At 32.0% G+C, this 14,004-nt stretch overlaps 1 long non-coding RNA gene across 1 annotated transcript; it reads left to right on the top strand.

Annotated features, from left to right (window-relative positions):
• The first annotated feature begins 926 nt into the window (after positions 1-926).
• On the top strand, positions 927-12,125 carry LOC115874932. The gene is made up of 3 exons (XR_004048928.1): positions 927-936; positions 1,823-1,824; positions 11,909-12,125. It is a non-coding gene; the product is annotated as an uncharacterized LOC115874932 (long non-coding RNA).
• The last annotated feature ends 1,879 nt before the right edge of the window (positions 12,126-14,004 follow it).

The raw sequence follows: 14,004 nt of genomic DNA, 5'->3' as shown, positions 1-14,004 counted from the left end.
TGGGTTTTCAATTTTTTTGTAGAAAACCACAAACAAAACTAGTCATACCATATCGGTATGCCTATCTGCACCGGGAATTAAATCATAAGAATATGTACCGGCTATACGTGACAGCCATCAGGTAGATCTTTTATCACGTAATAGCTAATCAAACTACAGGAAAATCTGAAATTACCACGACAAGTACTATACTCAGCGGTAGCATTTCCATGGCTAGTTTCCTAAATCTACATTCCAAACCCTTTTAGACTCTTAAACCCCTTAGATCCTTTTAAACACAGAATCAAATCTTGTCAAGGAAAAGATAAGGAGAATAGTAGTTTTAACGATCGACTTATTGACAACTTCTACACTCTTTACCAAAAATGTGGATTGGTTAGCTTTATAGAAGTTAAAGAATTGGAACTATATTTATCTTCTAATATAAAAAATAATTGCCAATATCCAACCCATAGTTTCTCACCTACTATCATCACCTCAGGCTTGAGGAAATTCTTTAAAGTGGCAATGCCATCCGGGTCCCACTGGGCCAGTCCGACATTGGGCTTTTTAAATAATAAAGACATAACTTAGCAACTATTAGCAAAACAAAATATTAAGTATTAAACTAAAAACTGACTGCTCAGAAATACACGTCGCGTCACTACATATTTCTATGCCGTTACTACTTTTCAGTTGGACAGTTGGAGTTGGAACCTTTGGCGTTATAACAGCTAAGTCAGTGGTGGTTCCACGGGGGTTAGTGGAACTTCGAGGGCTCAAGCCCCCCCCCCTTGGATTCAGCCAAGTAATATACGATATTATTAATTCTTTAGTCACAAACGACTCTGGAGCAGGGTTCGGAAAACTACATGTTACTTTTAAAAACTACATAAACTACATTACATGTAGTTAATGTAGTTTATGTTGAGGGTGTAGTTTATGTAACCTATGTATGTAACTTTCAAATATCAAAGGTTTGAGGTAAGGTTATAATAAGTTGAAGCTTTAAAAACACATAATGTATTTAAGAAAACAGAAGAAATATGGCTTTAAATATAATATTTAGATCATATTATATCTATGTGTTTTGCCTAATATTCAAGCCGTTCTGTTGCCAAAGAAAACCGACAGCAAAACCAAATAAACAATCGTGACGGTTCCTTTCCTTACCTAGCAGATCGCAACAACTAATTTTCGAAAGAAAGAAATTTTTAATGTTTTTAACAAATTTTATTTTATAAAGATGCATTAACCTAACACAAGATGTGTTAACCTAACCTAACCTCATATAAAGGAAAATTATTCATAATATCAATACATAGTTTATTAACGTAATTTTCATGTAGTTAATGAACGGGAAACGACGTAGTTTTTGAAGAAAAACTACACGTAGTTAATCAGGTCAATTACGTCTTAATTAACTACTTCCGAACCCTGCTCTGGAGTATGTAGGTACTTTGAGTAGATTTTTTTTAACCCTGCCTTACTTAGCAATCTATCTTTGATATATAGGTAGCTGTTTCTTTGTCTGAACCACGTTTGATTATTGTTGTTCTAAGCAAGTGGAGTTTACAGTTGGGGGTTGGGACCTTTGGTGTTACACAGCAAAATAAAACGCTAAATCACCACAATACACCAAAACACTTTTACTTTTACACTGGACGCGCGTTTCGCTAACCATGTTGGCATCATCAGCAGATGATTAAAAGTTTAGCCATCTGCTTTTGAATTTAATCATCTGCTGATGATGCCAACATGGTTAGCGAAACGCGCGTCCAGTGTAAAAGTAAAAGTGTTTTGGTGTATTGTGGTGATTTAGGATTTTATTTTGTAAGTAGAGTTGTCCAATGTCCACTCTCACTCAATTCTTTCAAAAATCGTTTAATCACATCACATCTGGAACGCTGTTTCTTCTCAGTCTTGAATAAATGGTACTTTCAGAACTCCTTAATTTGGCGACCAGAGCATTAACATGTTAATCCTTTTTACTACTATATAGGCAGTCACAGTGTTGATCCTCAGATCATACAGAATATAGTTGTTATAGATGCATTTTGAAATATTGAACATAGATCTAATATACCGGGTGTTGCATCGTCGGGCGGGACAAAGGAAATCCCATGTAAATTTTAATGGGGTCAATTATTGGCGTCCCTAATTATTTTAGAGAATAATTCTATTTAGGTTTATTGAAGAGCACTAAAACCCACATTCAAAAGAATAACTTTAGATATTTTTGATTAGCCCGTTTATGAGTTATCGCCGATTTCTTTTTAAATATTTCTCCTTTCTTATGGCTCCGTATTTACTTATGAGCACCAGTCAAGGTAAAAGATAACTGTCAAATGAAGTTGTCATTTCAGAAATTTATCTATTTAGTGCTTTGACTTTACAAGGTATATTCTTTGGTGCTTTATTATTATTATTAAAAAGTCATACCTACATCGAAAATATTAGCCATGAATTACACTACCGAAGTAAAAGTATTGATGATTAAATGGTATTATCAAGGAAATAGTTATCAAAAGGTGTCGGACATGTTTGCTGCTCTGTATCCGAATAGACCGATAGGTACCTGGAAAATCTAGAATCGCAAGGAATATCCAGAGATTTGAGACCAAAGGTACCCTAACAAATAACTGCAGATGTGAAGCAAGGCAGGAACAAAGAGAAGATGCAATAAATGATACCGACTTGGAAGTTTTATTGTGCGTGGAAGAGAACGATGGAAAGATCAGCACAAGGAAACTTGATGATGAAATAGGAATAGATCACACTAGAGCGTTTCGAATTTTGAAACGACATAAATACTATTCCTTCAAATATGAAAAGCACCAAGAGCTACGAGATGGGAACGAAATACGACGGCAGGCGTTTTGTTTTGATATGATGGAAAGACCAAACACGGACAGGGAATTTTTAAAAAACATATGTTTCACTGACAAATGCACGTTTACTTTAAATAATGAACCCAATAAAAATAAAAACACTAAATCACCACAATACACCAAAACACTTTTACTTTTACACTGGACGCGCGTTTCGCTAACCATGTTAGCATCATCAGCAGATGATTATAAACTAAAGTACAATCTACAAGTTGAGCGTTTATATACTCGCTCAGTGGGCACCGATGGGCGTGGCAAAATCTAGCCAACCAAGTCAGAGCCTACTGAGCGTAACAGTTAGATTTCCGCCACTAGAGTAGTAGGAACAAAGAACTTGAAGGAATTGGACCGTTGACTCTGTTCATACTATCTTTACATTTATTAATTATGATGCTTTCATATGCATCTAATTGCCTGTAATTTGAGACTTGTTTAATTAATTTTAAATTATTAAGATCTATACAATGTTCATTATCAACAATATGTTCGGCAACGCAAGATTTATCCGGTCTACCATATCTTATCTGAGCTAAATGTTCTTTAAATCTAGTTAATATTGATCTCCTAGTTTGCCCAACATATTTCTGATTACAATCTTTACAAGAAATTTCATAAATACCCGACCTTTCCAGTGGAGGTGTTTTATCTTTTGGATTACCTAATAATTGTTGTAATTTATTATTAGCACTATACACAAGTTTAAATTGACATTCTTAAAAATTCCTTTTAGACCACGGGATAACTCTCTATCAAACGGTATCGAAAAATATTTAGACGTATCTTTCTCCACTTGAAAAGTCGAATTTTCAGAAATCATTAACCTATACCTACGTTTTCTAATTAATTTATCAACTAGTAAAGGAGAATATCCATTACACTCAGCTACATTCCTAATGTAATCTCTTTCTATTTCATATCTTTCGTTGGAAAGTGGGAAACTAAGTAACCTATGAACTAAGAAATTTAAACTAGCCATTTTATGTTCAACACTATGATGTGATTCATTAGGAATATATCTGCGTGTGGTCGTATTTTTCCTATAGATATCAAATGCCAGGCAATTATTAGTATTTCTAATAACTAATACATCTAGAAATGGTAATCTGTCGTTGTTCTCAATTTCATGCGTAAATTTAATGGAAGGAAAACGATTATTTAACTTAGAAATAAAATTATCTATAGTGTCTGAATGTGTGTCAAAAACAGCAAAAATATCATCCACATACCTAAACCATACTCTTGGAAAATACTCAAGCTGATTCTTAGCCTCCACTTCAAACCTGCTCATGAATAAATTAGCCAAAAATGGAGACAATGGATTACCCATTGCTGTACCTTCTCGCTGTTCAAAAAAGTTGTTATTAAATTGAAAACAATTTTGTTTCATACATAACGATGTAAGCTCAATATATTCCCTCACAGTTTTGTTGTCGAGACCATTTGCATAGACCATGTCCAGTGTAAAAGTAAAAGTGTTTTGGTGTATTGTGGTGATTTAGTGTTTTTATTTTGCTGTGTAACACCAAAGGTTCCAACCCTGAACTGTAATGAACCCAATGTTTAAAATTATCGATATATCTTGGAACAAAGAAAACCAACACAGGTTTGTCGAAACAAGGACGCAATATCCACAGAAAGTAATTGTTTTGGCAGGGATATTCGGACACAATATCATTATTTCTTACGCGAAATTTAAATGCAGAATATTATTTGGAACTACTCGAAAATCATATTTTACCTGCTTTACATGATGCCGCTAGCGAAAATCAGGAAGTTTGGTACCAAATGGATGGCTGCCCGGCACATAGTACCCTGGCTGTTCGGGAATATTTAGACAATAGTTTTAACAGAAACGTTATTGGCCTAAATCATACAGTAAATTGGCCAGCAAGGTCTCCTGATATTTCGCCAAATGATTTCTATTTCTGGGGCCATTTAAAATACAGGATATACAAGGATAAAAAATACCCAAATCTAGACGAGTTAAAAAATGCTATTTCTGCCGAATGCAATAGAATTTCAGTTTACCGACTAGCGAATGTAAGAAGATCATTTTATGATCGCCTGGGTTATTGTCTAGCAGTCGATGGAGGAATATTTGAACATCTTCTTAAATCCTAAAGCTCTAACAATTTAATAGTACCTAAATTAATAAGTTATTGAATATTGTAATAATACTATAATTAACCTTGTAATTGATTACTTTATTTTACGTTAGTTCATATTAATTTGTATTTATAAATACATCTTTAAGATTTCCGATGTAGGAATGAGTTTTCAGTAATAATAAGCAAATAGGTAAGTTTCTGAAATGAAAACTTCATTTGACAGTTATCTTTACCTTGACTGGTGTTCATAAGTAAATACAGGGCCATAAGAAAGGAGAAATATTTAAAAAGAAATCGGCGATAACTCGTAAACGAGCTAATCAAAAATATCTAAAGTTATTCTTTTGAATGTGGGTTTTAGTGCTCTTCAATAAACCTAAATAGAATTATTCTCTAAAATAATTAGGGAAGCCAATAATTGACCCCATTAAAATTTACATGGGATTTCCTATGTCCCGTCCGACGATGCAACACCCGGTACCTATAGCTTTAGACTGAAACCTTTCCAGGTCTTTTATGTTGGTATTACTTGCTGTTCCCAAAAATTCTATTCCGTATATCCAAACTGGCTTAGAAATTGTTTTGTAGACTGTTATTTTACTTTTGTTTGTTAATTGACATTTTTTACCAATCAGCCAATCCAATACATGGATCGAAGTTTTGCGTTCAACACTTTACTTTAAATACTAAACGCGCGTTTCGCTTACCATGTTAGAAACATCAGCAGATAATTAATATTATATTGACGAATTTGGTGCCACCATAATATTTTTAGTACAGAATTTGTGAACTTTTCACTGAACAGAATGTGTTTTAGTGACAATATACTTTGCTTTTTCAGTACTGAATCCGTCACATACATTTGACATACATTATGGTGACTACCCCAAACTCAAAATAAATTACAACGCAGATTTTAATAAATAATTCTATTTAATTATCATAGCCTTCATTGTCTACTATTAACTACAGATCAAAACAGGGTATTCAAATTTAAGGTGTCGAAATTAACAATCGCACCTGGATTCTGTAAAATCTATTAATATTATTATCTACCTATTCACAGTTATATTCTAATGTAGGTCAACTTTAAAACTACATAAGAAAAAACCTCTACAGTTTTGAAATTACCAATCAATAATTAGAACTCAATAAGTTTACATGAAATGAGTTATATTGTACTACATTTTTTTATCTAACAAGTTAATATGATGAAGTATTGAAATGACGCCATTAAATTAATCAAGAAGGCACTAGTAGACAGTCGTTGTTGTGTAGTATTAACTAAACAAAGTAAATAACGTAAGGATGTAATATAGTGTGCTTCATATTGTTTAAATTATTGAAACTACGATAGATATTAACGAGCTACATTCAGTGAAAAGATGTTTATGTTATATGCTCACCATAAAAACATCGCCTAAACTCCCTTTGGATGGTTTAAATGATAATCCAGTATAGGGACACAAAAGTTAAACTTAAAGTGTTAATTAAACAATATAATTCACATTTCACTATAACTGGAGTTTTCAAACTCGTCTGGCAATTATTATCTGGACAAGTGACGAATGCCTGAAGATGGAATCGACCGATCTGACGTCACGTCACATTGGTTCAAAATGACCGAAACACCACCGATCAATAGTTTTCCATGTTTGCCAGTAACCGCGTGGGCGACTTATATTCTATTATAGGGTGAATCAGAATAGTTACGTGGTTGAAATCCTTTTTTTAACTCCCTTGCTTGTTAAGGAACAAAGTTGATTTTAACATTTTTATTTGTATACGTCGCAGATGTATCTCATAATTCGCCATTTTGAAAAGAGACTATGCATATTATAAAACACCGGCATTTTAAACAAAACAATGATATTTTACGAAGACCCTATTTGTTTTTAGTTGCAAAATGCCTAATGAAAAGTAGGCGTATTAAACAATGATGATATTTCTGTACACTTCTGCAAAAGGACCGCTTGTTTTCAGTCATTCTTCAGTTACAAGTGACACAGTGACTCAAATGACTTGGTTTTACATGAGATCTCACCACTTTTTGCAGTGGTGGCATTTTTTTACATTCTGTGTTTTTGAAGGTGTACGTATTTCCGGTCAAAATATCGATGGAGTAGATGTTATATATAAATTTAAAAATAAATAAAACTTTCCAGTAACAATTAGATACATTTTAAAAATTTTCCAGTCATTGAAACTGGGAAATGTTTCTTTTTTTTAATTAAATATTAATTTTTATAACTGTCAGATGGCGATCTGTTTAGTCAGAAATTATTCATACTGTACCTCTCCCTCTACAAAAAATGTTACGTTACCTAAAAACAATATATCGGGTGCGTCTCAAAAGTGGGTCACCCCTATAATTTTTTATTTTTTCAGATAAAAAAAAACGAGATTTGGTATATTAGTATATTAGACATAATTATTAGACATAAATTAGGATTGATTGACGCATTCAATTGTTTTCGGTCACTTCCTGTTTCTCCGAAAATGACTACAACTATTGATTTTTAAATAGCACCCTCGGTATTTTTTTACCTTATTCGATAGAGAATGACACTCTAAATTAGAATGACATATCATATGTCAACATTTGACATTTTCGTATATGGTTTATTTGAAATTGTAACATGCGGTTCATAACGACATTAAAATACAATTATTATATAATACAAATTATTTGACACGAAATACCAAGTGTGTAGTACCAAATCATTGGTAAAAAAATGCCTTTTCCAAATATGCTAATGAGCCACCCTTGTTCCATATGAAAAAATTGAGATTTGATTAAAAATACGATTGGGGCATCTTTTAACCGGCCAGGACATGACAAGAAAAAACATTAGACTATCAAATATATTTTTCCAAGGCTCCTTGATCAAAAATTAATGTTTTTAACACAGCCATAACACTCAGAGTGTCATTTTCTATCGAATAAATTTTTATTATTTTAAAATTTTTAAAAGTATACCGAGGGTGCCATTTAAAAATTAAAAGTTGTAGTCGTTTCCGGTGAAACAGGAAGTGACCAAAAACCATTGAATACGCCAATCAATCCTAATTTATGTCATTTACTAACATATCAAATCTCGTTTTTATCTAAAAAATTAAAAAAAGGTATAGGGGTGAGCCACTTTTGAGACGCATCCTGTGTATGAACTTTATGAACTGATTAAGACTCATTAAGAAAATAAAATGATTTCCGTAATATTGACAGATATCTTAGAAATAGATTTTTTCAACCTCTTTATTTTTGAACAGAAATACAACAAATCAATTAAAGTATCCATTCGATTCAAGTTCATTAACAACGTTCTCAATTAGTGTCTATAACAGTTAATAACATCCAATTTAATATGTAATTTGCGCTTTACATTGAGTATACACCTGTCGCAGTTCACAGGTTTAATAACACATATTTTTCTTTGCCTAGCTGTTAACCAAAACAAGATGTTCAAATATACTTCCCTTTACAATAGTATAGATTACAGGGTGTTCCAAAAAATTCAAAAAACTTATAAGTAATTCCTATAAAATAATTTAAAATTATCAGTTTAAATACAGCAAGAAAATTTTAGATCTTTTGTGAAGACAAGTTTTATATAACCGTTGCAGTTCTGATCCAGAACCTGATTATCATTTTTTTATTTCTTTTTCAGTGGCAACTCGCAGAACCACACAGATTCCAAAGATAGTAACGAGAGTAGAGATTTTTTTGGTTAGATCAAATTATCTACAAGTAAAGATCCATTAAGAAGCTGGTTTCCGCTGAATTTAAAAGCTTAGGGATTGCATTACTGGCAAATGGATACCGGGTAAATGTCCTAAATGTGCAGTGAAATATGAAAAGGTAAATCGTGTTCCTGTACCGGTAACTTCGGTAATCTTTAAAAATATATATGTTACGGTTAAAGTCCGATGTCCGGTTAATGTCGACATTAACAGGTTAATGTTTGGGTTTGGTTAGATTTTGTTGGTTTTGTTGTGTGTTATTCTCGAGATTAACCAGGTAATGTCGATATTAACCGAAATCGGACTTTAACCGTAACATATAGTATATACATTATCACCAATTACCTATAACAGATGCGAAAGAAAGCGACTGCATCGGAAACCGCTCGGCAAACCCGACACGCCTATTGAGTGGTGTAAATACACCAGTCGTTTAGTCCGGAAACCTATGCTGTGTCGTATTCGCTTGCTGGAATGACATAGTGCGTTGTTATATGTTTCTTTTTAAAAACGCGTGTAGGATTGTTGTTGAACTTTTGAACTGTTATTTCTAAGTTTTGGTAATTTGTATATCTTATTTAAAATGGGATGCAAATGTGTTTATTTATAAGGAAAAAACATATTTATAGTATAAAAAATTAATTTATGTAACAAAATTTAATTAAAAATGTGACAAAATAGTTACCTTTCTATTGGTTCTATCGGACTTTTTTCGACTATATAAATCTTTATTTGTAAACTTTAATACATCAAATATTTTCAATCTAATAAACCATTTAATGATGTAAATAAGAGGAAACTTCTCACATGGGTGGTCAAATAGTTTTCATTATATCAAACAGCCTCTGAGAAATGTTTTCAACTCAAAATGCCTTTAATTATGTTTGACTACATCATTAAAAAGGGTCTTCAAATACATCAGTGTGATATTTGTCTAAAATTTGCAAAAGAATCCGAATCTCTGGATAACCCGAAATTATTTACCCATTTAAAAGCCTTTGATCATGAAAGTGGAAAATTTTGTTCATTTATTTACAGGCCGGAAAAATAATTTATATTAAATTTTGATGAGTTTTGCACTGAAGAAAACATTCAGAGGCTGTTTGATATAATGAAAACTATAGAATTTGACCACCCATGTGAGAAATTTCCTCTTATTTACATCATTAAATTATTTATTAGATTGAAAATATTTTATGCATTAAAGTTTACAAAAAATAAAAATTTATATAATCGAAAAAAGTCCGATAGAACCAATAGAAATGTAACTATTTTGTCACATCTTTAATTAAATTTTGTTAAATAAATTAATTTTTTATACTATAAATATCTGTTTTTTTCCTTATCTCCTACGAACTGATATAATATGACGAGCAATCTATTAAATTACTGTGATATTATACAGAAAAGTCCACAGACTTCGAGACATAGGAAAATCAAGTCCATTTAGCGTGTGTCCAAATTTTGACAAGTTTTCAAAAATGACAGTTTTGTTTAGACTGACGTTTAATTTCACATGACTTCTCGGTGAATGATTTCTTTTATGGGGTACATAAAATCTAAAATTTACGGCCATGAAGAAATTCAAAACTTGGAGTAGTTAAGGCAGAAAATATTTAATGCCTTTGATACTGTCACCCTGATATGTTATCCAATGTGAGGAGGGATTTTATGATCGTTTGGTTTAATGCAAGAGGAGGCACTTTTGAACAATTTTGTAATTTTTAAATTTCATTATCCCGTTTTTTACCGTTTACCCATTACCTACCTTGACGAACATGGGAAAACGAAGGTCCTTTTCAGGACCACAAATATTTTGATTGAAAATTGGTAACTTTTTTTTTGGATTAAAAAACAAAAGTTGTTAATATAATACCAATTTAAAAGTGTTTTAGTAGTTTTAATACACACTATGATATAAAATTTATTATTATTATAATGTACATTATTAATAGTATTGTTCATTCGAAATGGCATTAAGGCCCAATTGCAACAATGATTTAAATTTTTCTTAAAGATAAGTAGAGCTTAGAATGAGCTGTATTTAAATATACTTTAATATTCACCTTAAATGAGGGAATTTGACTGATACAATTTTTGAATTTGAATTGTTTTTAATGATACTAACAATTTTAGTTCAATTTTTAATAAAATTTATTTAATATTAATAGAAATCCAAGAGATCTGAAACCGCTTTTAGCGATTTATAACATTCTCAAATGAATTACAGGTGCCCTTATTTTCTATAAAAATCACACAGCTTTTTTCATAGTCGCTGCAGTTGCTATAGCTATAAAAAACTAATTTTTTAAGGTGTGAAAATTGCGACACGATTATGTCTCGAAGTCTGTGGACCTTTTTGTATGCCTCGATAACATATTGGTGCAGATTATTTTCACCCAAACAAATAATAACCCAAACTATACATTGATGCGGATTGTCTATGAACTCTTTCTGAAGGTCACAGAAACCTGAACGCGTAATTCGGTGTTCTTTCGCATCTGTTATAGGTAATTTGTGACACTATGCTAGAAGTCACACGCCAAATTTACCAGAACTCAGAAAGTGTTAGGCAGAGGCCGAATATTTACCAGAACTGATGCCATCTGTATTACGATGATAATAGATCTATTACAATATTTCGTCTATTACGCCATAGCATTCATATAATGCAAAAAATGTATGCAAAAAACATTCATATAATATATAAATAGCCATCTTATCCGATAGTCAAGCAGCCTTAAAGGCCATCAACTCAGTAACAGTCAATTCAAAGTTGGCCAAAGAATACCTAGAATACCTAAGCTGAATAAATTATGCAAAAAAAGTCCTTCTACTTTGGGTGCCAGCTCACTAAGAGATAGAAGGTAACGAAAAAGCCAACGATCTAGCTATAAAAGGAGCGAACACTTGTGTAACTGGACGAGAACCGTTCTGCTTCCCAAATGGAAACCAATTTAGAGCAGAACTCAAGAACTTGTTTAACTGTCTCCTCAACACTGTCTCCTCAATTAACACCTCATAAGTGAAGCTAAAAAACAACGACGAATTCAGATTCTATGGGGAAAGACCTCATAACTGAGTGTCGCTAGAAGAGTTAGATCCCAGTTAAGCGATGATTCCTTACAGAAGCTTTGATTCCCCAGAGTTTAAAAAAAGAGCAATAGCACAGCTTACAGAATAACATAGCTTGGACACTCGCCAATTTTTCCCACGCTCGAATTTAAAACGCCCCACTCCGACGATGCGCTAACTGATTTAAGCGACCGACAGTCAGCCTCATTCAGTGGATGCATAGCCTCCACCGGTGGCGCGTAGGGCCGTATTACGGAAGATTTTAATTCGATTTTTTTCTTATATTTAACCATAGGTATTTGTGCTTTTATTTCAATTTTATTTTTATTGATGGAATGGGAAAAGGTTTTCCGGGATGTGCGGCTGCTGGTTGCACAAATAATTATGGAAATAATTCAAAATATAGTCTGTTTAATTTTCAATTCAATTCAAAATTAATGTTCAATTCAAAAGTATATTCACACTTTAGAGCTTTTTCAAAACGATGAAGACTACTTATTTGGAGGCTTGCTAATGCCAAGTGACCATTTTTTATTTAGTTTCCTCATTGGAGGCTATTTTTATAAGCTTTTATTTAACTTGCTTTGTATGTAACTATCTATGTATGTATGTATGTTTGTTCGGGGCAAATCTTGTAAGCTAAATTAAAACCACTTCCTTTTATTGTAGGAGATTGAAATTTGGCATGTAGGTTCAGTCCCGATGACAATACGTTTTTTTGCAAGGCATGACCCGAATTTTTGACAGCTGTTAAAATGGCGGCATTTTTGAGGTTTTTGATTTTTTAAAATTCTATTTATGAATGGATCGGGCTGAAATTATATATATATATATATATATATATATATATATATATATATATATATATATATATATATATATATATATATATATATATATATATATATATATATATATATATATATATATATATATATATATATATATATATACGGGTTGTTAACTCGACAGTTACTTATAGGGAAACAGAATGGCAACACTGCCTATTGAGAACGTATGCATTATTGATTTTTTCTGCCGACTCGTCCCGTCGCGTCGTCTATCGACGAGCGGGCCGAGGTTATTTCAACCATAAAACTCTTGCCGCGAAGTAATGAACAATTTAACAACCTGTATAGGTATATTGTGGGTATATACATATGAAAAAAAAAAATATATGGGCGGCCATCTTGAAAAAATGACAGTTTAATGACATGTCAAAATTTCAAAGTCAACCGATTTTCATAAAATTGATATATAGGATGGCCATGGGCTAAAATGAAAGAAAAAAATTTGAGCTGTCAAATTTGACAGCTGTCAAAAAAATTTCAAAGTTGTCCGATTTTGATAAAATTGATATATAGGACGGCCATGGGCGAAAATGAAAAAAAAATGTTGAGCTGTCAAATTTGACAGTTGTCAAAAAATTTCAAAGTTGTCCGATTTTGATAAAAATCGATGATGGCCGTGGGCTAAAATGAAAGAAAAAAATTTTGAGCTGTCAAATGTGACAGCTGTCAATTAATTTCAAATTTGTCCGATTTTGATAAAAATCGATATATTGGATGCCCCCTACCCCATAGTCGGTTTTCATTTTATTTGTCTCACATTTTGAACTGTCAAATTTGACAGCTGTCGTTTTTAAGTTCTCCTTTTTAATGAAAATCGATATACATATTATTAAGATACCCATAGAAAGTTATTTAAGAAAAAAAAATTGAGTTTAAGTGTGTGGCACTCAGAAACCAGCATAACTAAAAAGTAGAAAATACATTTTATAAAAAACCTTTTTTTAAAAACAAGCTTTTATTTAAATACACTAAAAGAATAAAATAAACTCTTTTTCTTTAAAACTTTTATTATGAACTTAGAACGTCATTATAAAATTTTAATATTAGATATATAAAAGCTTGTCGCGAGATTTCTCATCGATAAACAAGTAAATTAACTAAAACCTGTGTCTACCCTGTCTCATTTTCAAAGTTTGTGTTATGATAGACCACTAGACCAGGAATTACAAGATAAAGTTGTCGTACCAGATTTTATGAAGTGCAACTGTAGACTCAAATCTCGCGACAAGCTTTTATATAATATTAAAATTGTGTAATGACGTTATAAGTTCATAATAAAAGTTTTAAAGAAAAAGTTTATTTTATTCTTTTTAGTGTATTTAAATAAAAACTTGTTTTAAAAAGTTTTTATAAAATTTT

Source organism: Sitophilus oryzae, unplaced genomic scaffold (genome assembly GCF_002938485.1).
Source record: "Sitophilus oryzae breed Bouriz unplaced genomic scaffold, Soryzae_2.0 scaffold_1307_pilon_pilon, whole genome shotgun sequence".
Taxonomy (NCBI): domain Eukaryota; kingdom Metazoa; phylum Arthropoda; class Insecta; order Coleoptera; family Curculionidae; genus Sitophilus; species Sitophilus oryzae.
This window is presented reverse-complemented; position numbering and strand designations above follow the sequence as displayed.